Source organism: Tinamus guttatus, unplaced genomic scaffold (assembly GCF_059628265.1).
Source record: "Tinamus guttatus ecotype Peru unplaced genomic scaffold, ASM5962826v1 Tinamus_guttatus_pri_ptg000150l, whole genome shotgun sequence".
NCBI classification, from domain to species: domain Eukaryota; kingdom Metazoa; phylum Chordata; class Aves; order Tinamiformes; family Tinamidae; genus Tinamus; species Tinamus guttatus.
This window is the reverse complement of record NW_028288684.1, coordinates 17,460,143-17,474,956: the sequence shown is the minus strand read 5'-3', so window position 1 is coordinate 17,474,956 and position 14,814 is coordinate 17,460,143. Positions and strand designations below refer to the sequence as shown.

Sequence of the window (14,814 nt, the reverse complement as noted above, 5' to 3'; positions counted from 1 at the left end):
TATTTTTGAAAATAGGGCTTTGTGTCAATGAACTGTTTGTTTCTTGTTGAAATCTCTTTAAGTAAACTCAGTGTTACATCAAAAAGCAAAACTGTGTCTCACCATCCACGGTGGTGCTTACTTCAATTTATGTTCATCTTTTTGCTGATTCCAAGCAGTATCAGCCTTGCTGCCTCAGAGATTGACTATAATGACTGCTATAACTGGACCCTCTCTTACAATCAAATTAATTTAAGCAACAATGAAAACTGTGCTAATGGCTCTGTAAGTGAGGAAACCTAAATCCCATTAAATTTCTTTGGTGTTCATCTGGATTTGGTGCCAGTGTGAAAGATGCCAAGCAACAGTAGTAAAAAGAGGTATCTTATTCAATTTTTGTGGGTGGATATTAAACAGTTCAAATAGCAGGAGAAAAATTGTCTTCTTATCCTTGGGTAGCACAGTAGTGGTTTATTACAGGAAAGGGAGAGTCAGTGGAACAGAAGTTGTATCATTTTTCATGTCCCCAAACTCTGACAGTGTAGTTTTGCAGTACAGTATTATTCTAATAAATCAAAAAGTAGAATCCTTAGAGGTTTTTGTAAAGGATCATATTTTTGGAGGGAGGTGGGATTCGGACAGATGTGCAAAACCTAATACAGTAAAAAGTTCCCATTTGTTTAGTTGCTTTGGAAGCTGTTTCAGAAGAAGAAAGAAACCAGGTTCAAGTTCAGGCCTTAGCCTCAAGGTGCCCGGGTGCTGCAGTGTTTGATTTCTCACCTGCTGCAATACAGGAAGGAGGATGAGTCAGAGTAGAAACTGAAGTAGAATATGCAAAATTTTGGTCCTATGAAATAAAAGCAAAAAGAAAAGAAAAAAGCACAAAAACACGAAGCCCTGTACTAGTGAACTGTGGCTTGGTCTCCTTTGCTCACCAGTGATAACAGTAATGCAGTTTGGTAACAGGAGGGCAGCAAGGACCCCTTTCAGCCAACACATTGGACCTTGGAGCAGGGCTTGCCAAGGCAGGTGGGCAGCAAGCGTTCAGGCTGCATTGTGCCCACGTGTTGAACCTGGGGGCAGGACGAGCAGTATGACTTGTAATGTGAAGCAAAGGGCCCTGTCCCCACCAGGACTCGTTAGCAAGTGTTGCTTTTGGTAAGGGCTGTCTCCTGTCCTGCAGTCTCGGGGTGCTGGCAGGCTTGTATCTCCCCGCACTAGTGTCCTTTGGTTGCACTAACGTGTTTGGCCACTGCTGCTGCTCAACATAGTCACACCATGCTCAGAAAAGGGATATGATCCCTGGCTAGACCAGCCTCTGCTTCTGGAGAATCCAGGTCTGCACAAGTGAGCTCAGTGGGCAGAGAAGGAAAGGGGCAGGAGAAGGGGGTGCAGGGCTGGAGAATACATGGATTGCACCTTCTGAGCATCCGGCGACTTTTCAGGTTGTCGGAGGACGAGCCAAGGTGGTGCCCGGCAGTGCGTTACATTCCCAGCTGTAGCTTGCCCTGTGTAAATGCAAATCCCTCTCCCGGAGGGCTGGCAGGAAAGTGACCTGCCCTTTTATCTTGGAGTGAGAAAACACACAAGAGCAGCCAGAAATGCACTGTAAATTCCCACCATTGCTTATCTCACATTCTTGCACAGCTATGCTTTCAATTATGCTTTTTTTTTTTTTTGGCGGGGGGAAAGGTCTAACTGGCCCTCAGTGACCCAGGGGTTATTTTTTCTAGTCTGAGCCAATAATCAGGGTTTGGGAAGGAAGGTGCTACCTCCTCCTGGTGCTGCTGAGTTACTGAGTCCTCTTCCAGGCTGGAACTCATCTTGCTGTGCATCAGCTCATCTAAAAGCAAAGGCTCGTGCAAGCCAGGCACTCTGTGCTCCGATATGGAGAGAGGGCAGTGCCAGGGCTGGGTGTGCTTCACTGAGGAGGCCTTCCCTTGGACTAGTCTTCAGGTGGGTTAGCTTTAAGTGAGAATAGTCCCTCCCTGATTACAAACTGCTCAGTTCCTTGGCATTGCTTTGGGATAGTGATATTCCAGGTCAGGAAAGACTGAGCACACCTCAGTCTGTCATACATGGTGGGGTTTGCTGTAGTCCTTTGAGATGTCACCATTTATATTTTGCTGATGCACAGTAGAATATATTCTGTTTTCAGTGTGTTTGAGGATTTTCTTTTATTTTTGCTCTCTGTGCCCTGCCATCATCGTGTAAGTTTTTGGTATGGGGGAGTGGAAAAGCACAGCATCTCTTCACACCGGGCTTCCCAATGAGGCCTCTCGTTGAGGGTATTCAATCTAGAAAAATGTGCCTAGGCTTTTTGTGGCCCTAGAGTCACCAAAATGCTTTCGAATGGGCAAAGATTGGATAAATTATTATTATTTCCCTTCTCTTTTGGGAGATGTATATGGCTGGGTATTTTGTTTCTTTACTGGCGACCTCTCATAGGTGTGTGGCTATAGCAGTTGCACAAATACACCACAGCGTACAGATACACTCAGCTTGCTTCAAATGCTACGTTGGGTACTAGAGGCAATCTAGCAATGGCACATGGAGCTCGGCACAGGCTAATTTCCCCTGCTGCTTCTGTGCACTAAACATCTAGGAAAGTGGTACAGATCTGAGCATTTAACACTTCTGGGAGAAGATAAATACCTAGGAATATTCTGATTAGCTGGGTTTGGGGGGTGCTCTGTATTCTATCCCTCCCTCCTTGTTCAGAGCTGATGTATATTTCAGCATGGAAGAGTTTATTTGAGGAAGTGAAGAGTTTATGGATTAACGGGTTGAAAGTCTGAATTCATATAACCACTATATTCAATATGTTCAACAACTTCAATTGTTTTCTGTCCATCATTTCCTTCTTTTTCAGACCATTAAACATGTTTTCTTAAGGGCTTAGTCTCATATGAGTCTCTGAAATGTAAGTATTAGTTTCCCTTTCTCCTTGAGAGGTTGACTTAAATAGAAGGGTGGATTTTATATAAAAGGTTTATCATGCAAGGGGGTGGGATGGAAAGCCCATCTCTGTTGGTGCGCACTGTATTGCTTTAGGATATCCATTAGTTCTGCATCTCAAAGACTTGGATCTTATTTATATTGATTTAGAATAATTCTTAGAATTTGTATTTGCATATTTAATGTAGTTGGGATTACAGTTATTTGCATTAGTAATTGCTCCAACTCCAGTATTAATAAGGCAGGTGCTTTTGTATAAATAATAATAAATAAAAAAAAAATAGAGTAGTGCTACAGGTCAATTTTTATATAGATGTAATGGCTTCCAGCCACCACAGTAACAGACAATATTCCCCTAGTAAGGTCTCGAGTCAGGAAAGAAATTAACTCCTGTGTAGTGCGTTAGCAGTGGCAAACAAAATTGAAGATGGAAAGAAAACAGAAAATCAGGAAGAAGGTCTGCTTTTTTCAGCACAGCCACAGTGGATACCCAACCACAATTTCAAGATTTGGTTATTTCCTTAGTACCCCACAGTTGTGAAGAATACTGTGGCAGCACTGGCCATATGCAGGTCCCTGGCTTCTCTTAATATGGATGAATTATAAAAGGATTGGGATCTCCAGGGTTATGAAGATCTACAGTAGTAAAAATATCATTTAGGTTTACTGAAGTTGAATTGGGTCATCTAAATGGAATCTACCTCCGTACAGAGCTATTTTAAGCCTTTCGGCATCCTGTTAAGTGATTGTACCCTCTTCCTCGCAGACTTTAGGGAAAGCCTGCGAGTGTCTCAGCTTGCCCAGGTGAGTCTGGTGTAGCAGCCAGGGGAAGGTGCTGGCTGGACACATTCCCAGAGATATCCCAATCCTGGGGGCATCTGATGTCCTGTGGTGCAAAATCATTTACAAGAAGCTAATTCCAGTTTCGAATGTAATATGGGTTCTTACTTATTAGCCCTCTTAATTTAAATTAACCTAGAGACTTTTTACTCTTACAGGTGAGGTTTTTTTTTTTTTTTTTTTTAAGTTGGACTTTGTTTTCTAAGCTTTTAGAGAGCCTTTGAAACCTTTACTGCTTGGAGTTGCAGCAGAAACCTTAAACGTGGTTAGAGAAAAGGTAATTGCCTCCATGTAGTCCCTACACAACAGCTGCCCTCTGTTGTCACTGCTGAGCTCCCTGTCCATGAGCCTCTGCTCCTGGCAATGGGTTCGCTTACAACTTGCTGTCTCTCCTCTGTCCAGTACTTAGGATGCGTCACTCCCGTGACTCCAATTCTGGGGCTCCTAGAAACATCTAGGAGCTCCTGGTCTTGTCCTGGCGGGAAGTGGGCTGGTAAATGCCAGTGCCTGCTGCTGGTGGGACTTCCCTTTGCCATGTAGTCAGCGTGGACTGGGGAAGAGCATCCGTTCTCCAGCAGTGCAACAGCTGCTTTCCCTTCTTTGGAAACAGAATAACTTTGTTAGGGGATAGGAAGAAAGCCAAAAAATCAAATCAGCTGAGAACAAATAATGAAGTTAGCTAGTCCCTGTTTCCCTGACTCAGCCAATAAATGAGGGAGAGAGTCTGACCAGAAAGCACAAATGAGGAAAGGCTGCATGCTTTCCTCATTCTTTGTTGTTATTTTTTAAAAAGCTTATGTGTATATTTTTATCCTCGTATGAAAAAATAACAGCATGCTTTTAGTGTTTTTGGTTCTTGCCACTATTCTTTCTTAAATCATTAAGAGACCCACAGCAGTATAAGGAGCTTGGCATTGCTGTCAAAATGAGCTGGATCTTGGAACGAGTTCATTTCTCTTGTAATGTGGTTGGTTTTATTTCTGTTGTGCACAAATCCTGTCTGATGAAGAACACTGACTTGCAGAGCTAGCTTGTAAGTGTTGAGCATCTCCATGTTCAGCAGCTATCTTTGCTTGTGTTTTGCAAATTAAGTGAGGCTCAGGAATGTACTGTCCCGTGGGTTTCCATTACACACGGTTAAGCACAATCCTTGTGCTTGGGAGAAGCATCTCTGTGATACCCCCAGGCCTCCAGCCTGTTGTCCCTTGCTTGTTTATGGCATACTAAAAAACATGTTTTGAAAGACTCAGACTACTACTACCACAATGAAGGTATGGAAGGTCTACACTACTACTTAACCAGGTAACCACCAAGGTTGAAAGTCTGTGTGATCTGAAGCAGCCAAAACCTGACGTCACCTTTGGACATCTAAGGCTGAGGATGGAAGGTGCTACAGTTAGCAGTTGCTTATGCTGAGGTCTCCCCTTGAAAGAGCTGTGGCCGCTGAGCACGTGGTGTACTTACTGTGAGTTGTACTCCTATATGGTTGGCCCTTGGGATCGATTGCTATGTAAATGCAAATTATTTAATTAACATTATTGTTTCCGTATGCTGCAATATGATTTTTATGAGCATTTCTAGATTAAAGTTCACTTTAGAAACAGCAATTGCTTCTCAAATTGCTTGACTGTGCATTGCATTTTAAAACCGTTTAATGCAGTAAGGAATCCTTATCATTCCTAAAGCATCATAGCAGCAGCCAGAGAAAATGTAGCTACGATGTGCAAATATAACACTTCAGAAAGTACAACAAAAGCTCTGTGTGCTTTGACATGGCAGAACCAGTAATTCCTGACTGGTAACAGGGCAAAAAAATATCACAGATTACACTTGTTTCCTCTGGTTCTTAAATCCTAAGACCAGCTTTAGTTATAGGTTTCTTTTCATGTTTTTACTTTCCTTCCCATCTGTGTGTGCAGTGCTTTGTCAATAAAACTTCCATATTTGCCAACAGTTACTGCAGTTATTGCCTCTATGGATCTAATGGTGAGATGTGGCGTCTCGTTGGCACTGGTCAGTGGTGAAAGGGGGATTTGTGCGTGCGACGCGGCCGTCCGCCTGGCGAGGACGATACGTACGGCGAGCGGGGAGCTCTTGTGCAGCCGGAGATTTTGCCAAAAGGTGCCTGGATGAATATACAGCTTATTGTTTGATGCTTTTTGGTTCATGTCCCCAGTGACAGAATAGTTCAGTGATTACTTGCAACATCTGTGGAATAGGAATTTTTCTGCCTGGCCTGCGGTTTGCCCAGTGCTGTCATTCGTGCTGAGACACTTCAGGACAGTTGTCCTCTTCCATTCCAGCGCTTTTAAACATAAAGCTGAGGAAGTGTCAGAGAATGTCACCTTCCTTTAGCCACTGGCAGATTTTTCCCAGAATTCGTAGCTTTTGCATAAATTTTTATTTTAAGTTTTTCTGCAAATTAAGTCTGTTTGCTATTTATATATTTATTTAAAGATAGCAAAGCATAGGTCTGTTTAGTGGTTTGCACCGAGAGGTGCAAAGGAAGCAGAGGAACTCAAGCTTCCTACTGAACGTAAAGATGTAAGGAAAGCAGCGTGCACAGTAATGCTCTGGATCTCTGGATTTCCATCTTGGAGGGGGAAAATAAGTCTCATTAGTCCTGGCCTCCCTTTGTGTAGCTTGGTCTGAGCAGATAATGAGGTTACATACTTTCATGCATGCCTCTGATTATGCTACAGCTGTTCATATCTACAGGCATATCTACTGTTGGCTGCATATCTAGACCGTATCTATAGGTCTTGCCCTGGATGCTTGTGAGATATTGCACAGGACTTGGAAGAGGCTATGCCTTTGTGTTCAGAAGAGGAGAAAAAAAAAAGGGCGGGGGTTGGGAAATAAGTGTAATGTCCAGTATCTTTCCTTTCATGTAATCCAAGATGTTATAGATTCATTTTAAATTTTTTGCTGCTTGGTGGTGTTGCTGTTCCCCTGTTAGGAAGGCAGCAGCGTTGGCCTCTCCCTGAGTTGTAGGAGCGTTTTCTGTCACTTTGACTGATCTGCGAGTCACTTTGATGTTCCGAGGCGCAACCTCAGCAGCGTTCGTGGCGTAAAGTCATGTGGAGCAAAGCTAAAAATAGAAGAGCGGTTTGATCAACTTCCCTGAGCTAAAACGAGCGCAGCTTGTGTGGTGGCCAGGGATCAGCGGGGCTTGGAAAGACGCCGCCTGAAACAGGGAGCCGCTGATGGTGGCGTCTGGAACCGTGACGGAGTTGTGCTCGGAATAGTGTTCCCCCCTGCCTGTAATTAAAACCAAACTGGAGGTTTTCGTGTCTGGGATGGTGCCCGTCACCAATGAGGCAGCTCCGGCGTCAGCGTCGCCGCATGTGGAGGGTGGAGGTGCCTCCATGTGGGCCGGGCCGTGATGGAGTCAAAGGGTTTGGGGGTGCGCTGAGGGGACTCTTCACTGTGTCCCTCTCTCCCTTGCCTTGGTGCTGAGCTTGTGCCCTCATGGTTAGGACACAGGAGACATGGGGACACAGGACAAGGACAGAGGGGACACATGCACCTCTGCCAGTGAGGGGCTGCAGCTAGGCCAGGGGTGAAGGTGGCAGAGATGGGCACCATGAGGGGCGGTGTGATGGGAAGGATGGGAAAGACCCTTTCCAGCCCAGGAAAGATCACATTTTTAGGTGGTATCTCCTGATGACACTGGTCCTGCAGAACTGTCTCCTCCTGCAGGTGTTGCTGTTGTGAGTGAGGCTTATTTGAGGAGAAATCTCACTGACTTTGGGGAGCAGAAGTCTCCCATTCGCTTTTCCTTATCCCTACACTCCCATTCACTTCATGCCTTAATGTGATGGCAGGATTATGACCGAGTAGTCTCTGACCTGCCCGCGGAGCAGATGAATAATTCCCATTTATTGACGACACTGACGACATGTTTGGGACCTGTTATCGTGATGTATCTGCAGAAGTCGCAGTGACCATATCCAGCAGTATGGAAATGTGGGAGTGGAGAGAGCAGAAAACTTTGGGTTGGTACAGTTCTGTTGTGCATGTTCCTTTTTTTTTCTTTCCTTTAAGTGCATGCTGACATTCTCCTAAAAGTTTCTTTAATACTTTTATCTAAAACAAGTATTTTTCTTTTTTTTTTGACTTTAAACTCTCCAAGAATTGTCTTGTTTTGATGTTAAGGATACTTATTAAAGTTTTCTGAATGCTTGCTGAGGCTGTGTTTTGCTGGGACCATGTGGTGGAAAGGTTCATGACCTAAAGACTTGAACTATCACTTTCTGTCATTCCTTGACAGCCTTCTTTTGTATTTCTATGGGTTTGTGAGCAGCTGGACACAAAACAGAGAAAGATGACTAGGACTGGAAGAGCTCTTCAGGCTGAAATGAATGTGCTTGGAAACCAGATGTGTTGTGTTTAAAAGGAAGACAAAAAAGTTTATCTTTAGGATTTCTTTTTTAACAAGTGAGAAATCTTAGGCGCTTGGTGACTTACCAGACAAACCATATCTTATGACTGCCGTTTTTAATGTTTGTGATACTGTTGTAGTAACAGTTTAATAGCAAATGTCCTCCCCACCTTTCTCCAAGTGAGCTATACGTAAGAACAGGTTTGTGACTCACCTGCTTGCCCAACCAGTTTGTGGTTTGCTGTTTAATGAGATTTGTCTAGGGAGGGCAGCTCAGTCCTTGGTGGCCAATTCTGGCCCCTCCTAGGAGAGCACACGATCAGTGTTGCTGCCATGTATAAGTCTCATGTGGTCTACGTGAGAAGGGTGGAACAGAAAATGGTTCAGGCTCCCTTTCCTAAAAGAAAGATGTCCATTTTTTTTTTTCTTACTGCCTTTGCCATCAGTGACTTCATGGTGTCTCAGCTGGAATGGAGGATGGTTCCCCGCTGAGCACTGGGCATTTGATTGTACCTTTGTACCAAAGCTAAGGCAGATGAGCTTAGAGAAGTTGCTATGATGACTGCTCGTTGTCTGTTTTTTCTGTCTCTGAATTTATTGTTCACTAGAGTTAAATTCATACAAATGCATAAATTGCAGATGGAGGAGTAATAGGGGAAGTGCATTATTAAAATGTGTGCAACTGGCTTGAAGAAATAGAGCCATTAAGTGGAAAAGATACTAAATGTTTAAGAGCTGCTTGTGGGAGAGAAGAGCCTTAGGTATTTCAGTATTCGAGTGATGAGTGAAGGAAGATTTGTGGTTGACTGTGCAGCCATTTAATAGTAGGCTGGGATATTGATCTAGTATTGTATCCTCTATTTTTTAAGATATAGGATGATAGTGGTACATTATCTTTCACTTTGGGATATAATGACTTAAAAGGTATGTGAGTGAAGAGGCTGTAGAAGTAAAAATGACATGAAAGTTAGAAGAAACTAGCTGGAAGAGATCCTAGAGTTTAAAAGGGCTATTGTAAAGCAGGTGTTGGCACTCTTTCAGTGAGGCTGTGCCCCCTGTAGCTGTTTTTTCCTAAATTAGAAGCTCCTGTGCCAGTAGGAATTCAGCTGGAAGCTGAGAGCTGCTGCCTTTTGCGGAGTGCTTTGTTAGGGTGCTGCAAGGTGCTGCTTGGGCCTTGTGCTGTGTCGTTCGGGGCCTGTCCCCAGGGTGTTTGCCCTGCACGCTGCCAGCTTCTGCTGTGCCGAGTTTTGTGGTGCACAGAATGAGTTGACAAGGGAATAATGTTGTTATCTTTCATTGGATTGCTTTTCATGCAAGGGATGTAGCACAAAAGCCTTCAAAACCCTCCTCTATTCTTAACCACTCGCCTATAAAGATACTGGAAGGGAAATTGCTGCGTTTAGGGCCAGTGGATGGAATTGCTGTCTTGCTTATGCAGGTGTAAGTCTAGCTGCCCCTGACAGTGTGTAGAGGACTCAACCAGGGTAGTCCCAGCAACTGCATCCGCTGTGGCCATAACTCGGACACACAGCTGTCTCTTGGACAGCATTTGGCACGGACTTCCGCAGCTGACACGATACTAGTACCTCTCACAGTGCCCTTTGCTGCTGCCCTCAAAGCGAAGTGTAATTATTGCTGCCAGAGTTTAACTAGTCCAGGACAGTCTTGTCCTTGGTTTTTACTGCTGCGGTCTAACTTTTATGTCTGTCCCCTTTCAGATTGCATTGCCAAAGGAGGACTGTGAGAAGCTTGTGCATTGACTCCAGTGTTCTTTGAACTCCCTTAGAGGAACATTACTTATCCACCATGATTGCATTTATTTAAATATTTCTGGTGTGGCAACCTGTGACTGTATGGGAGATCTGTTACTGGCATCTTGTAACTGCCAGGGACAGCAGAACAAATTGCCTTTTATGTTCTGTAATAAAATTGTCTTGTGCTCACAAAAAAAAAAAAAAAAAAAAAAAAAGTGAAAATTACTGTTTTGCATGTAGATCTTTTTATTAAGTACCTAGTCTCTGGTTTGGAAAAAATATGTTATTTTGATCAGATAAAACTTCTCTTACAGTTTTTGCAGTCTGCTCCTAAAAAGAAGAAAAAAAACACCTTTACTAAGTTCCCTTCAACATCCTGTCTTAATGCTTTCTTAATCTTCATGGCTCAAAGCACAGTAGAGGAAGAACAAGAAAAGGGAGTTAGAAACAGACACGTTCTCCTTACCGTTACACTTTTCTTTTCTAAACTTTTAATGAGAAGCTTTCAATTTTCAGTAGCAAACTGGCTCTTTCATTTCTCTGTGTTTGGTTCTCCTGGCCAAAGTGTGCCATTAAAGAATAATGAATGTTCGTGGCATTCTGAGGATGTTTTTAAAAAATGCAAAGAAACGGTAGCAGCCAGGAATAGCGTGGTTGTAGTGCTTTGTCTCTCTGTGTAGGTGCACACGCATTTGAAAGTACAAAGTCTAAACTCCGCGTAGAGCTTTCTTGTTTCAGCTGACAGTCCCTTTGAAGGGGTACTTGCCGTTCTCTTTTACTTTGTTTGCCGCTGCCTGCAGGCAGCATGTATTAAAAATAATAAATACTTCCACTAATGCGTGATGGGACAGCCTAGTACTTTAGGCATCAGGTTTAGAAATATGTGGCATTTTTAAAACTTGGAGCTCCAACACCTCGCAAGCTCTGGGTCTTTCTTCTCAGCAGTGTTGTTATTTTGTCAGGTTGAAGTTTCTCCTCCAGGACATGAACCTTGATCTGTCCTGGTGCTTTCAGTATTTTCACAGTATTTTTAATGCTTGTGGAAATGTCGACCAGATTCTCCTCGCTGGAGCGAATGTGCCATAGACTTAGGAGATGGGAAGGAAGATGCCTACGCAGCAGCTCTAGGCTTCCTGCCATCTCATTTTACAGCAGCTTGGAAAGCAAACATTCAGTAGAAACAAATGACTTGAACTCAGCCAGCTAGGGAATTGGCTACCAAAAAAAAAAAAAAAAAGAAACGCCCCTCCCTTGGCTGTCACTGTTTGAGAGAGGTGCTGTGGAAAAAGCTGAATTCAGACCGTTCCTGGCAGGAGCAGGGCAGGAAGAGCACGGGCTCTCAGGAGACCTTGGTACCTTGTAGAGCAAGAGCTGGAGAGGTGGAGGGCTCTGCCCGGCTGTGGTTGGAGCTGGGAGAGCCCGAGTGAAGGAGGTGTTGGGACCGAGATGAGCAGGGCGAGAGGAGCCGTGGAGCCCGTAAGTGCTCAGCCCAGGGCTGCTCCGGCCTCGAGGCTGCTTCGGAGACTGTAACGAATCCAGAACTTGGATGTGCAGTCAACCAGCTGTTTTTTAAAATGATTTTTTGTGTTACATCTTTCTAATGTTCTGGATTGCTTCCTGTCTGTGCAGCCCCCTTCTGCTTCTGTGGTCCTTGCCACAGCAGTGCTGGGGGAGAGGCTGGGGAGCCCTGCACGTGGCTGCAGGCTGTGCTCGTTGGGTGCTCGAATCATGGAATCGGTAAGGTTGGGAAGGACCTCTAGAGATCATCTCGTCCAACCCCCCTGCACACGCAGGGTCGTCTAGAGCACATGGCACAGGGTTGTGCCCAAGCGGGTTTGGAAGATCTCCAGAGAAGGAGACTCCACAACCTCTCTGGGCAGCCTGTGCCAGGGCTCTGTCACCCTCACTGTTAGGACAAGGAGAAGGGCCTATGATCAGCACCTGCACAGCGAATGCTGCAGCTGCTGCCAGGGGCACTATGGGGAACTTTGAACAGGCGTTTTCTGTGTTATTTGATATCTGCAAGAGAAGGGGAGAGGGGAAAAAAAAAAAACGACCCAGCCCAGTATTGGGCTTATTAGGCTGGTATTAGCCTTGTGTCAATAAGTCACATTATAATCGTTTGCTTTGACTGGCCCTTTGGTCTCCATCTGCAGAAGTTCAGACAGGAGAGTGGAACCCCCATTATTTTATTTATTTATTTATTATAATCTTTATTTTTTCTGCACACTCAGAAAGCTGATAGAATCTGCTTCTGAACCGCTTAGTTCACTGCCTGCCATGCTCTTCTCTCCCGGTGTAAATTTCCTTGGGGCTATTGCCGTTGTCCTGGCAGAGGAGGAAATTAGGGTCTCTAACAGAAATAACCCACAGCTTACATAGCATAAACAGATCTTGGAAAGCAAACACTGGCAGGTTGGGAGAAAAATGTTTAAAAAAAGAAAGTAATAAAAAAGAAGAGATTAAATGCAAACATAGTGCCCTACAGTGTTTAAAACACTTCCTTATAGTCTGTCAAGCAACATGCTCAGGACCTTTGATCAGGATGGAGGCTGTTTATTTCCTATACAAACCAGCTTGTACATTGATCAATGCATTGTTGATATAGCAAAGATATTCCTTTACTAGCCTCTTGGAGAGGCCTGGGACTTGACATGACAGGACTGGGAGCGCTAGTGCGAGTATTGGCATCTCTGGGAAAATGCAAACAGAAACGAGGAGGATTCGTAATAACTTGATCCTGTCTTTACGGCAGAGTGCTTTGGGCAGGGGGAGGGATCCGTTACCCAGGCTGTGGAAATAAGTGCTGTTAAATGCAGGTGGCTCATGCTTGAAGCCTGCAAGTGGGAAGTGCTGGCCAAAGCAGGTGGTCACTTTTCTTACTGCTGTGAGGGTCCGAGAGGACCTGCTGCGGCAGGAGTCATTCCTGCGTGATCATACCCTGTGGAAGAGGGAAAGGCATTACTGCTCTGCTGCATTTTTATACATTTATATACCTTATAGCATTTGCCTTAGTGCTGTACTGTATTTTCTTGATGAGGAGCAAGTGTGATCTGCAAGATGCACCTAAGTGCAAGTAGTGCAAAGGATATGCTGAACTTTATATGTGCAGCAATGGTAGCTAAAAGAGCTATTACTGCTAAGGAAAGCTTGATTAGTTAGCAAAGTATTTTTTACTTTTTACTTCTTTTTACGTCACATAACTGGACCACGTCAGCTGTTGTTTTAAGTCTGAGGCATTAGGCTTACAACTAGCTGAGGGAGATTTGTACCGAGGCTGACGAACTTGCTGCCCCTGGACCTTACGACCACTGGAGGTTCTTATGCCAACAGACACTGTCTCTACCAGTTCATGGAAGAGAAATCTGTCAAATGCTAGTAAAAACAGAGGAAAAACCCAGGAAATCTGGAAGCCATGGACCACTAGATTGTTGTAGAGCTTGTTACAGTGTGTTTGCCTGTTTTCCTCCTGCTTGTGCATCTGCTGCAGGCTGCTCTCGGGCAGGATGCAGGGCTGGGGAAACCTTTGCCCTGACCCGGTCAGTCATTCCCGTGACTCAGGGAGCAAAGGCTGGCTGCAAAATGCACTTCGGGAGCCTCTGATCTAGGCTCCCTTTAAGCACAGCACTAATTCAGTGTTACAGTCATTTGGAGTAAGCCCGAGTGAATTCAGTTTACCTTCCTACCCCGCGCTATTCCCTTCCTTACATAAATTCCTTTATGCCTCTATGAAGGACTCTTAAAATATGAATAATCTGCCTATGCATTTACGTATTCACATATACTTAATTTCACCCAACTAAAACAGTTTCCCCACTATGTGTTTGAATACTGCTGGCCATGGGAAGACCTTTGCCCACTTTTGGGGGTAGTTTGCATTTAAGTACTGTTCCAACAGCAGGGGTAGGAGGTGAAACCCCTGTGCCCACCCTCCTTTGCAGTGAGCTCTGCAGAGCGGGAGCCTCCTGTCTGCAGAGAGGGCAAGCTGTTATCTGTTAATGTGGCAGCGTTTTGCCAAATGATTAGGCTGTCAGAATTATAGCAATTTGAACACGCTGAGCAAGCTTTTATGTACACAGGAACAAGATGCCGGCGTTAGATTACTGAGCAGGAATAACACGCGCTGGAGACTGACAAGTGCCTGGCAAGCCGCTGTTCCTGGGGCTCATCAGATTCGCGGCCCCTGCGCAGTGCTGTTGAGGAGCGTACTCGAGTGGCTGTATCATAGCCCGGGTGACATCTGGTGACATGCAGTTAGGCCTGTTGTGCTTTCCTGGGCTGAATTCATTTTCACAGTATTTGAAAGGAATCCATTTATGCAGAGTGGAAATATTCTGGCGTATGCAAGTGACTTAGAAGACAGCAATATTTTTGGTCCGTCTTGTATTTGATGACAAAAGTGTAATTAACTGCACTTAGCCACGTGCTATTTTATGGAGCAATTTGCTGGATTTATGTACTCCCCGCTAGCTCTGCCAGCTCGTTGCTCCTCCTCTGCTCTCTCGTGGTGCAGGTAGCTCATGGCTCTGCTGGGAATGAGAAGAAGATATGGCAGGTAAACTTGGCAGCTTCCCGTGGTCATAGCGAGTGCTCCTACACAAATGTGTCTGCTGGCAAAAACGGGCTTTTTTTCTCCCTGTAGCAGCTGGAGGGTTTACTTTGCACTAAACAGAGGCCTGGACGCTAAGTGGTTTTTGATCCTCTGATATGCTCTTGCTTTGGTAGTGGAGTGCATTATTTTTTCTCTACTAAGTTAGATGGTTGTTCTGCTCTAGTGTTGGGAATTGGATGGTTAGAAAAGCTTGGAAAAATCTGGGTGCTTGCAAAATACTTATTTCACAGTTGCATCTGTACTGAATTTATGATCTGAGTAAGGTCTGGGCTCTATTTGGAGTCAGC

General features: G+C 44.6%; 1 protein-coding gene across 4 annotated transcripts in view; it reads left to right on the top strand.

Moving 5' to 3' along the window:
• Nucleotides 1-14,814, top strand: part of FAT3 (FAT atypical cadherin 3) — a 378,200-nt gene that overhangs the window by 27,059 nt on the left and 336,327 nt on the right. The gene's annotated exons all lie outside the window — the stretch shown is intronic.